The sequence below is a fragment of the Pipistrellus hanaki genome (genome assembly GCF_964339955.1).
Source record: "Pipistrellus hanaki genome assembly, chromosome: 7".
NCBI classification, from domain to species: domain Eukaryota; kingdom Metazoa; phylum Chordata; class Mammalia; order Chiroptera; family Vespertilionidae; genus Pipistrellus; species Pipistrellus hanaki.
Genome location: NC_140509.1, coordinates 22,744,799 through 22,757,906, shown reverse-complemented (window position 1 = coordinate 22,757,906; position 13,108 = coordinate 22,744,799). Strand labels below are relative to the sequence as shown.

General features: G+C 41.2%; 1 protein-coding gene across 8 annotated transcripts in view; it reads left to right on the top strand.

Annotated features, from left to right (window-relative positions):
• DST (dystonin) overlaps positions 1-13,108 on the top strand; it is a 414,275-nt gene that overhangs the window by 171,350 nt on the left and 229,817 nt on the right. The window lies entirely within an intron of this gene.

Below are 13,108 nucleotides of genomic sequence, written 5' to 3'. Positions count from 1 at the left end.
TCACAGTTCACCATTAGTCACTTTCTCCCCCCCTTTTGTGGACAGTCGCAGATTGGAAAGAGCCAATGTTTTAAGTCTGCTGTTTGGGACTTGGAAAGAGTTTTCTCACCTAGAAACATTATTTAAAATGTGCTTATAGCCAAAACCAGTTTGGCTCAGTGGATAGAGCGTCGGCCTGCGGACTGAAAGGTCCCAGGTTCAATTCTGGTCAAGGGCATATACCTTGGTTGCGGGCACATCCGCAGTAGGGGGTGTGCAGGAGGCAGCTGATCGATGATTCTCTCTCATCAATGTTTCTAACTCTCTGTCCCTCTCTCTTCCTCTCTGGAAAAAAAAAATCAATAAAATATATGTTAAAAAAAATTTAAAATGTGCTTATATTCTTAAGCGATTCTACAAGTCCTACTGGAACCATCATGTCGTACAGGAGTGGTCCCAATAATGTGAAAGCAGCTGATGACCTATAAAAGCTGTTCTCGTTCCAGGGGGCAGATGAGAATTCCCTGCGAGGTGTTCTAGGTGTCCCCCTCTCCCCACCCATTGACAAAAACCCTTTGCCAATATTCCGATACGTCCTTCGAGAGGCCAGGCCACCCCTCCCTCATGAAGAATCACTTCTGCAGAGAGGGCTGTTACTGCAGGGCGCAGAATCCTCTGGCGTGTTGGCGAGAGATAAAAGGTTTAGATCCTCAGCTTTTGTGAGGAAATACACTGCGAGTGCTAACGAAGGCTGCCAGCCGATTACCTCCTCTCTCCCAGGCTTTGTCTCATCTTACATGTCCCACGCACTTGATGTGAGTGGGGCTTTTCCACAGGGGAGGGCAGATGTGAGCGTGGGGATGGATGGGACCTTTGGAGCTGAAGGCTCTGACAGGATTTTTCCATTTCTGAGGTGCACCTACGGGAAGCAGGGCTGTAGATGAAGGGGTGCCCCTGTGGTGGCTGGGTATCTGGGGGTGAGGGTGTCACAGAGGGTTGCCCATGCCATCTGGGGCGTAATTGTTAGGGTTCCAGGTTGTGACTTGAACTGTACGGTGGATTTGTGGGGACTAGAGAGAACTAGAAGCACACGTGAGGATGACTCCCACGGGAACCGCAGAGCTGGCATTCTGTAGTTACCTGTTGGGGGTGTGCTAAGTGCCAGGCATGTGGAACTAGACCAGCCTTATGGGTATTTCATGAATTGGATGACTGGGCATAAGGAGACTGCCTTTGCTGTAAATGTCAGAACAGCAGTTGAGCTGTTTGTGCACAAAAGCTGTGCTGCTCCCTCCCATCCCAGGGCTGGCAAGCGTATTCCTACTGTGCGTATACCGGGAACCGTTTAGTCATTCGGACAACCCTCCGAGGTATTTAATTTGGTAGTGACACAGCCTTCAGACTCAGGCCGCAAGGTCCTGAACGTCTGGCAGCTTTGGGCCCCCAGTTGTCATTTTATTTAGAGTCACTCTTGGAGGGCATCTTCCAAATCCTCCTGTTCACGGCCCCTGTGTAATAGCAGGGGACCCTCGCCACAGCTGCTCACTGCAGAGCTGCCCTGGTGGTCAGGACAGGAGAGGGAGCATGGGTTGGGAGCAGGGACTGCGCCGTGTTCGATTTCTCTGTGACTGTGGGAGGTTGCAGGCTCTCCCTGGTTAGGAGCTTGTGTTGACTTTTCTCTGTCTCAGAGTTTCAACTCTTCCCTTTTTAATCACCATGACTTAGGAAATTATGATTTTTGCAGCTGTAAATAGCACACATCCAGTGCTTGGGGCTGATTCTGGCAAGGTGGACTTTAAAGGATTATATGACTGAGAAAAGTAAATATTGTGGGGTTTTAAATGATTGCTTAAGTTACTATTATGTCCATATGGGTAAACGTTCATTCCTTAAAAATATACACTGTACTGGTTAGGGTTTTTTAATAGAGATTTTCTCCAGAAAAAAATGAATGCAGCCTTATTTTCAGATTTATCAGAGCTAAAATTACATTCGTTTAAACCGAACAGATTGCTTAATTAAAACTTAGGGTTGTTGGTGAGCTGAAGTCTTTGGCTTTTTTTTTTTTTAAGGTATTTAAATTTGAGGGTTCTGGTATTTCAGTTGTATGACTAAGCCTGTCCTTAAACTGGTTGTTCTGACAAGAATGCTTTCCTTTTGATTCATCATTCTAAAGAGTCCTTTTAATAATAAAGCCCAGTTAATGCATTCAAGTCTGCTGCCTACACAAGTTTCTTCACACACTGAGTAGACCAATTGTTTACCTCGCAAGTTATGGTTGCTAGGTAAACCATTGGTGTCAGTAACATTATGTATGATTCTTTAGCATAATTTAATTATTGTACTGAAACAAGAGCTGGTTGTTTTTAAAAATACCTGTGACTTGCCGGCACCGGTTCGGCTCAGTAGATAGAGCGTTGGCCTGCGGACTGAAGGGTCCCGGGTTCGATTCCGGTCAAGGGCATGTACCTTGGTTGCGGCCACATCCCCAGAAGTGGGTATGCGGGAGGCAGCTAGTCGATGATTCTCTCTCGTCGACGTTTCTAACTCTCTATCCCTCTCTCTTCCTCTCTGTGAAAAATCAATAAAATATATTTAAAAAAAATACCTGTGACTTTGATAAGCTGAATTTTATCCAGAGAAATATTCTAAAATGTAACATTGATAACATTATTTTATTATGTACAATATTAGTTTATACCCATTCTACTTTATAAACTAGAGGGTCTTATATAACTAGTTAGTTTTAATTACTGGTCACATGCAATTCTGTCTTGTCTAGAAATGTGTAAGGCAGCAGTATAAGAGATGGCACCTAAGATTTAAATTTAAGTACCTATGATTTAGCTTTTGTGTTGTTCTCAGAAAAAAAAAAAAAAGAAGGAAGGAAACCCTTTGTTTTTGGAAACACTTTAAAGATCAGAAGATTCCTTTTTAATTGTTTACTTGGACCCAGAATTAAAACTTGAGCCATGACCGAGAGGCTATATGCAAAAGGAATAATTTAAGGTGATAAAGTGATTTTTAGGAGAAGATCAGAATCTGAAGAAGTCCATATAATGGTTTTTCCTTATATTGGACCTTCTAACTGGTGATTGATAATGGAAGTTCAATGTGAGAAACTTTCAAGCTTATAGAGAATTTTTGAGATAATTTGAGCCAAACTGTCAACAATTGCTGGAAAGCAAAATCTCAGCGGGGTGAGATAATGCTCTGGAGAATGGCAGTTTGCACCTTATTTTATGCATTACAATCAAAGAAGGAGACTAAGTGGGTTACATGAAATCCGTTGGTGACAGGTTAGGGAGGCGGGAAAAAGCAAAGCGGGGAAATCTCTGGGATTGGATAAAGAGTAAAATGATAGATGCATGCTTCTTTCACAAAGGTGGGTACGGAATAGTTAACTGTCAACGATGAACTCAGTGACAACGAGTTGATTTGTGGTCTCCGCAGAACAGTGCTTGTGCTTTGAGGGGTCTGGAAAAAGGAAAGCTACTTTGACATTCCAACGATGTGTTATTGTAGATGCAAAAAGACAAGAGACGCAGACTCAGTTTAGGTAAAGGTTGACCTTTGTCAGGGAAAAAATTGGCCTAGGACATGACTACCCACCATAAACTGCTTTCAGTTGAAACTTTTAAATTTCAAACCATCCTTTGTGGTTATGTTAGGTCTCTGAGTTTGCATGACTGCCATGGAGACCTCCCCTGAGCTTGTCAGGTTGAGTATGTGGCCCCTTTTCATCTACAGAAGTATATTCTTCAGCACTGGTTAGCTCTGTTGTAAATTTATTCCTTAACATTGTGTAATAGGATATTTGGTCTGAATTTTTAAATTTATTTTATTGATACCTAAATGCATTTGGAGAGAAAGAGGTCCTGGGTTCCAATATTGAACCCTGCTTGTTGGTAATCTGCTCGGTTACCACATGGGAAACACCCAACTGACTATCAGATTTTTTCTCTGATCCATCATATCCTTGGAAAGTTTAATTTACTCCTGGCAGAGATATCCTTTGCCCGCCCGGAGAAGTCAATGACTTCATGGCTCCTCCGAACCAGTCACACTCTTCTTTCTTTTTCTGACTTGGTGTCTGGAAGGAAATGTAAATCCCCAGGCTGAGAACACAGTGATAACGTTGCTCTGGCCACCACAGGCAGGCGCCTAGGACCTGGGCTGCTTCACTCCGGCCCCAGCTTCGTCTTTGCCCAGAAGGACATCTGGAATGACGCAGAAAGGACGTTAGGTCTAATTAGCATATTACCTTTTTATTATTATAGATTATTATTATAGACTGCTGCCTTTACTGTCACTACCATTTATTGAAGTTAATGAGTTAATCCAGCATGAAGTTGCTAGGATGTGGCAGGGCTACCATTTAATTCTTGGCCCTTCTGGTTCTACAGAAAAACGATGTCTCACCACCATATCATGCCACAATAGAAAGACAAGAAATGATCAAAAAGAAACAAAGATGGAGAAGTATGGGGGGGAGAAGCAATATGTTGCTTTACTAGGCTCTAATTTCTTTCAGCATTTTTCTGCATATTTTAAGTCTTTTTTCTTTGGGCTCAGACCCATAATATGGCCATACATTTTTATGTACATTCTTCTCTAATCAATTTACTTTACACAAATTGAGAGATATAGATAAGAGTATCTGAAGAAATCAGGCAGCGTTCCTGAAGGTCATTGTTTTAGCTGGAGAAAGGTACCAACTCAGGCATTTTCAAAGAAGAAAAACACTTTTTGATCAGGTGTTAACATTCTCAATCACGTTGTGTAGGCCTTCATATCAGAAGTATCTGCATTCTGTAGTAGGCTGATTAAAGCGGAACACTGCTTTGTTATTTAACACTAGACTAAGCTAGGGGATGGAGCTGTGTCTCCTGTACCTAACATAGTGTCTAATACTCTGCTGTATTCCTCAAACCATACTAAGAAATGTGTTGCTTAATGAATGAGTGTGAAACCGAATGAAACGTTCCCCCGTAGTTTATGATATGGAACTATAACCACTACGACCGGGAACTGAAAGGGTTACTTTTGTGGGAGCGACATAAAAGTTAGTCTGGAGGAAAAATAAGTTTAGGATAACTTCCTTCTTTTAAAGCTGAAAAGACCTGTTTCATAACAGCCACAGAGAGTAAGGCCCCAAGTCACACAGGTCATGATCGCCAGGGCCAGACTTGGGATCTGTTCTTCTGTCCCCTTTCCAGGGTATATTGTTTCTCCATTTGTGGCTAGAAAGTTTACTCATATTCACAGACGAGATTAATTTATTTACCTAAAGGTACAAATTAACTTCACTGCTTATTTTCATCCGTTCAGAATGTAGAAGAATATTGCCTATCGCTAAGATTCTTCTACCTTGGAAATTATCTTAATAATATATTAAAATTAGATTCTCTGCAGTCTTACTCCATGTAGGGGGATAAAAAAAATTTTTCTTCTACCCTTTGAGGTTCTTGGCTCTATAACGAAAGACAGATTAACAAGAGGGAAAAAAAAAACATACAAATAGACTTAATAAAATTTTTATGGGATATGGGAGCCTTCATAAGGAAATTGAAGACCGGAAGAAAGGGTTAAACCTGAGTGCTTTTATATTAGGTTTGATTAAGAGTGGGAGTCATGTGAAATGTGAACGCACAAAAGTGTGTGAGGCAAGGGGCGAAAACAGCAAGGCCTGTTGGTTTGGATTCTGCTCAGCATGTCTCCGCCTGCAGAGGGAAGGGCGCTCCTTTCCCACAGGTGCAGGGAGGGCACTTCTCACAGGAGGGTCTTGTGAGCTGCCTCCCCTCCAGCGGGAGGCAGGGTGGAGGCAGAGTCTTTCGAGCACATGCTACTCCCCAAGTTTCCCCAGCTCAAAATATTTAATATGCCGAAGGGCCATATGTCAGGCTAGTGTGTCCTAAACCTCCTCATGAGGGTGCAGTCAGGTTTCTTTGAAAATACTTTCTAAAACCTTTCTTCCCATAGAAGCAAATAGAAAACTGTTTCTGGACCCTAGTCAGAGTTTACTGTGCTGCACATCTGAGGGGGAATTCAGAGATCCCCCTTTCAAAGGGGCCTGACAGAGGAAGGCAAGGAGCAAAGGACTTGGGAGCCAGTCATCGGAGAGAGATGGGAGAATTTGAGAATGAAAATTGCCAGGGTGTCAAAGGGAGTCCTGGGTCATGTTGGGCTTGCCCAGGAGTTTGGAAACTATTGCCCATGCAGCAGAGTCAGTTGATCTTAATATAGGAGAGAAGAAATGTCTGAGTTGTAGAAAAGAGAAAGGGAATGACTTCCAAGGTGTTGAGTCTGGGAAAAACGGTTGCATACTTCTATTCAATAAAAATGCGGACATCAAAGTTTGACGGCACTGCACTGTTGATTTACATTACTAACATATTCTGACACCAATGTTTGCTTAAGGAATTCCCTATTAAAATTGTTCAAGTATTCTTGCTTGTGATTTTTTAAAAAAGTAATATTTTTTTTCAAATAAAATTTAAGGAGTCCATAGTGTTCATTATAAGGACAGTTTTTGCTGCTATCTATGTAGAGCGTCCTTGACATATAAATGGGGACTTTTATAAGTCATTTCCCTAAGTGGCAGACATATATCATAATCCTGGCCTTGTTCTAAGGCCACTAGATCTTATGTAATGCATATCCTATGTTATGGGTGTTAAGTCCTGAGATCAAGGTGCCATAATACCCTAGGGGAGAAAGAGTGGTCCCTCTCCTCATCCCCAAGTAGATTTTAAGTTTCAAACCTCACTCCATTTCTTTATCTTTCCTTAGACTCACCCCATTTTTTCCCTCTCAAGGGCCCAGGGCATGTGTCTGTCCTCCTACGATACTCTATTTCCCAGTGTGTTCATATCCCATTTTGGACTTCCAGTCATGTAGGATCAGGAGCAAAGCTTGATGGGAAGCTCTGAGGGGATCCTAATTCACTGAAGTCTGTAAACGATAGAGCACTCTAGCCATTCTGCAGGAAAATAAATCTCTGGGAATTTCAGACAGATTCCAGAAGAGAGTCAGTTACGGATGGGAAGGCCAGCGTGGGAGTAAGCTACTCATGCCCAGAGTCTGCCCTGGTGGTCAGATTTTCCAAGCTGCTCCTGCTTTTCAAGCCTTGCCCTTCACTGTACTTTGGTACAGTGTGATGCTGAAGAGCACCCGCTGTGGTCTGCCAGGCTTGGGTGGAGGTGTGACCTTGAACCTCTCAAAGCCTTTGTTTTTGCATCTGTAAGGCAGTGATAAGAATAATACTCTCTTGAAGGCAGGGGAGGGTGAAGGTGGAGGAAGGGGGAGAGATCAACCACAGGACTTGTATGCATGCATATAAGCATAGCCAGTAGACAGACACTAGGAGGGTGAGGGCATGAGCGGGGCTGGGGTGGGCTGGGGGGGCCATGGAGGGGGGATAAGGACACTTATGTAATACCTTAATTGATACAGAATAAAAAAAAGAATAATGCCCTCTTTATATCTGTACACCTTTTAAAATCATCAAGAAGCTTAAGGTTTGTCCTCCCATCTTCCATAACAGTGGCCCGATGTTTGCATTTTTATGGATTTTAATCATAATATTGAAGCATCTATTTCGTACGAAAATTGCTGTTTGAAATTTTAATCTTGTTATTGTTTTTTTTTTTTTTTTTTTTTTAATTCAACCTTTCCCAGACAAGGTTATCAGTGCTGGTATCTTGGTATAAACCAAGGAATATGACTGTAAAACTTGACCTTGAAGGAAAAGTAAGACTTCAGTAGCTAGAGGAGGAGTTGAAACAGAACAGCACTTTGGGTAGAAGGAACATCATAGTGCAAGCAGAGAGAGATATAACGACTCAATTCAGCTGACATTCTTTTCAAATTCTCGTAACTCCATTGGTAGGGTGCTGGGACCCATGTATCTTGCAAATGGGATCTCAGGTTTGGTAGGTGTCAACCTGACTCAAAGTGTACTCTTGGTTAAATATGTTTACAAGATAGGGTGCTTATAACATGGACTAGAGACAAAGGGACTTCTGCTTAGATATCACACTTTAGTATAAGACAACAATGTGGCATATTTTTTGACTTAGTCATGCACAGCGGGGAGGACTAGCTGGTGAGCATCTGTGGTCCACAGACCTCTGTTGAGTCGATTAGAATCTGGAAATTTGGCAAAATTGTACTGTCATTTATAAGTTTTCACTTTGAAAAAATTGGTAGCATCTTTGCAAAATTTACTCTTCCTATGAAAGGTGTAGTTCTGTTGCAGAGATTAATTTTAACATGTGTCAATTTTTTTTTCCTTTAAGTACACAATGGAAAAAAAAAACCCGTATTTATAATTCCTTCCAAGCATGAGATTCTCAGATAGTTTTACAGAGGTTTTGTTTAGGTTCTGAGGACTTGGAGTTCCATCTGAATTTAAGGCAACGAAATAATGTTAAGGACAGGGAGGAGGTGGTAGGCATCAGCATGAACTGCAGCAGAGGCAGTGGGATCTCATCATCTGGGGGCGTCTTTAAAAATAGTTTCAGTGTTTATCTCCCGGTGGCAGTTGTCTTGATCATAATCCTGTATTCTGAAGGTTTAGTGGGGAGGATATAAACCAGTTGTTGTCAGTTGTTTATTTGTAAAGACTTGAGGGAATGGGCTCATGTTTAAAGGAGAGTGAATTCGTTTGCATAGAAAGTATTAGAATACTACAAAAGCCTTAAAACTGTAAAATATGCTCGTAAGAGACTCTGTCATTTTTTCCCAATCCTTGAGACTTAGAAAGAGATGGAGCCCCCACTGTGTCATCCCCACCCTTGGTAGTGTCTTTCCCTGGCAAAGAAGGCTCTGAAAGGGACACCAGGAAGTGCCCGCGGTGGTGTGGCCAGAAGACACCCACATTGGCCAGCCCCACTCCTCCTGGAGCCCGAGCCACAGGTGGATTTGATTACTGCCGAGCTCTCTCTGCCCTCTATGAGGACTTTTCTTCCAGCCTAGAGCCTGACTCATCCTATTCCAACCATTTCAGCAAGTGGCTTCCTGTTCCACTGAGGGGTGGGGGCTTCCTGTTCCACTGAGGGGTGGGGGCTGGCGAGGGTGCTACACATCATCTTTGAAGTAGATGAAGTCACTTTTTGGGGGGCTCAGTTGGTTCTTTGATATTTTTGTATGTATTGAGAGTGTAGTGTCTCCCCTTCCTCCAAAAAACTGCGCTGAAGTACTTTAAATTGTGCCAGAAAGAGAGTTCTTATTTGCCACAGGTATCCACTTAATTGTTGAATTGCTGTGTAGCAGATCAGGCATCAACAATCTATGAGCCCCAAAGGAGATGATTCAGCTCAGAAGTATTCAGTAAGCCACACCAGCACTTTAATCAGAATTGCAAGGTAGTTGACATTTTTGTTTGCCATTTCCCTATATCCCTTTCCTGGACCCTTTTCGCCTCACTCACCAGCTACCCAGGGTCCTCCCTCTACCTTCTCAGTGGTAGAAGCTCTTCCTCTAGAATCCCATCATGCTCTTGCATTGCCTCATCAAATCCACCCCCTCCCATGTAATTCCATCTTTGAAATCATTAATACAGATTATACGTGGGTGTTAAGACAGCTAGTCAGATAAAGTGACCTGGCATTAAAGGACAGATGACTGATAGTTTGTCCCATCTCAGAAGTTGTCTTTATTTTCATGTAGGAACTGAATGTATTTTACCTGAATGTACCTCCAATTTATAATAATATATCTGAACCTGTCTTATGGCATTGGTATGACCTTACTGGGGAATCTTTAGTGGGGATTTATTGAGGAAATACACATTTTCAAAAACTAGTTGTTAATTTTATAAATTTTATAAAACTACAATAGTTGTATAATTAAAACCAATTAAAATTCTTTAAAATTATTTTATATGATTTTTATTGAAAAATATGCACAATTCTGTTTCAAAACTTCTTCAATGAAAACTACAATTTGAAAATATGCTGGAATTTGTTTAAAATGTTGATTGTAAAGACCAGGACTTTGATGATGTAGGTATAAATTACCTTTGTTAAACAGATATTTTGTATTTATAATAGTTATATTATTTGGGACTTGGCACAAATGAACTCCTGTATTTAAATATGTAGGACTTAGCTATTAGGATAGTGCTAGAGGCCTGGTGCATAAAATTTGTTCACTTGTATGTGTGTGTGTGTGTGTGGGGTCCCTTAGCCTAGCCTGCACCCTCTTGAAATCTGAGAGCCCTCAGGGCATGTCTGAGTGCTGGCTTAGGTCACTGCCACTGCTTTTGCCAGCCAACAGCCTGGCTTCTTGCTGAGCGGCACTCCCCCTGTGGGAGTGCATTGACTACTAGGGGGAAGCTCCTGCATTAAGCATCTGCCCCCTGGTGGTCAGTGCACATCATAGCAACTGGTCATTCCATTGTTCAGTCTATTTGTATATTGTCCTTTTATTACATAGGACTTTCAATAGTCATTATTTGTCTTGTTATATTGCTATAGTCATATATTTACATTTATATCAAAATTTAGTTTTATTGACAAATTTATTTATTATTTGTTAGAAGGTCAAGTGATTATAACCCCACTTCTCCCAGCTTTTTCTTTCTATTGCCCAAATAGTGAGAATGTGAGAGGAATGGGAAAGAGGTGAGCATAAAAATGCTGGTTATTGGTACCTTCTCCTTTCATTATGCTGTTGAAAACTGCTCTTGATAGAATAGTACTTAACCATGATCTTTTGAAGTAATAACTAGTTTAAAGGCTTATATAAATAATGAGCTAGGAGGATATTTGAAGAACTTTTAAAAGGTGAGACCCCTGTAAATAAATGGCAAATCTTTCTGCCATTTATCACTGGGTTTCACCCTCAGAGGCAGAATTATGGTCAGAAACAACTTTTAGTCTCACCTAAAATCTCCTTCAACCCCTAATTTTAAAAGACTACATGGAATGGATAATGACTGTGTCTATATAAGCTAGTGCTCATTTGTTTGACATTGGAATATGAAGGTTGTCCAGAACATGTCTTTAATTAGAGGCCCAGTGCACAAAAATTCATGCATGCAGGGTAGGGGGAGGGTCCCTCAGCCCAGCCTGCACTCTCTTGCAGTCCAGGACACCTCAGGGGATGTCCACCTGCTGGCTTAGGCCTGTTTCCTGGGGGATCAAGCCTAAGCTGGGAATCAGACATCCCTCTGGCAGCCTAGGAGCCCTCAGGCAATGTCCAACTGATGGCTTATGTCCGCCAGGAGTAGGCCTAGTGCTGCTGAGGAGACAGAAGAGGTTCCCACCTCTGCTGCTGCCCTCATAGCCGTCAGCCCAGCTTGTGGCTGAGTGGAGCTCCCCCTGTGGAAGTGCACTGAGCACTAGGGGGCAGCTCCTGCATTGAGCACCTGTCCCCTGGTGGTCAGTTTACTTCATAGCAACCAGTTCCCGGTCGTTCTGCTGTTAAGGTCAATTTGCATATTAACCTTTTATTATATAGGATAGAAATGAACTCCAAAACAGTGAGCAAATACTATAAAATTTAGTGTGCAAAGTAGTTGATTTCTGAATTTATTTTTCTCTTTTAGTTACATTATTTGTAACTACTTAGTAAGATCTAAGATCTTCGTAAGATCTCTGCAGGATAAGGGAAAAGCACATGCAAAACTAGATTTATGTCTGTCGTCATGTTGACAAATAGGAGGAGCTGACAGGAAAGGTAGAGGACTCAAGCCCAAACCAACACAGATAAGAATCAATCACACCAACCCCCATATTAATACAGACAGGTGTAATATACTTTAAAAATTTGAAAATTGAAATTGCCTTTTAAAAAGGTCCCTATGATAATGCTGAACCTGGGCAGAAAAGAATACAAAAAACAGCAAGTTGAAACCATGACTAAAATGCCCCCAAATAAAAAATGAAGTTTTATCAGTAATATAAGTGTGTGTGTGTGTGTGTGTGTGTGTGTGTGTGTTTTAATTGATTGTAGATTGTCTAGCTGAAAGTTTAACAGAGAAACACTTTTTTGCCAAAGATATAATCAGTTCCATGTGAAGTAGATGGATCATTTTGCTGCCTAGGGCCAACGTTGGTTTGTTTCAAACTCTTTGTTATTTATTTTATTCATTAATACCATAATACATTGCGAGAATCATGAGAATTCTCGTGTTTTCTGCTCTAAGGATTGTGGCCAATCATGATAATTCTTTAAAAAGATATTAGCTTGTAAGAACATGCAATAAATAACTTCAATATGCAATGAGTATTTAATTTACTTATGTAAAACGTTTTTTGTTCTCGTTCAGTAGAAACTTATCTGGCCACTGGGTAAAGCTAGCAATAAAACTACAGGTCAACAATGTGTTAAGATATATGACAAATATCTTTATAGTTAAAAAAATTAAAAAATTAATTCCATTTGGCATTAATGATGCCTTATTAACATATTGCCTAAAAAGTATGACCATCTTTTTTCTACATTCCATAGGATATTTCCCCATTACATTCCCTGCATCAGTATAGAATTTATATAGAGTCTGAGCTTTGCTTTTTATTCTTTCACAACTCTTAAAGAAATAATACTGAAATAAATTTGTAATATACAAAACTGTTCAGATAGGGCAATGACCTAAGAGAATATCTCGTTTTAAGCATTTCTGTGTATTTTATTGATTTATTTTTAAAATGTTTTTATTGATTTGAGAGAGACAGAAAGGGAGATGGAGAAAGAGAGAGAAACATTGATGAAAGAGGAACATCAATTGGCTGTTTACGGCCCCTCCTGAGGGATTGAGCCCACAATCCTGGGCATGTGCCCTACTGGGATTCAAACCTGTGACCTCTGGGTGCATCGGTTGATGCTCATTTCACTGAGCTACACAGGCCAGGCCATTTCTGTGTATTTTAAAAGATCAATTTACTGATCAATAATTGATGATGGTGATATATTGATAGACTATTTTAAATTGATTTTTAAAAAATATTTTTATTGATTTCAAAGAGGAAGAGCGAGAGAGAGATATAGGAACATCAATGATGAGAGGGAATCATTGATCAGCTGCCTCCTGAACACCCCCCCCCCCACCCCCCCCCCCCCCACACACACACACACTGGGGATTGAGTCAGCAACCTGGGAATGTGCCCTGAGCGGGAATTG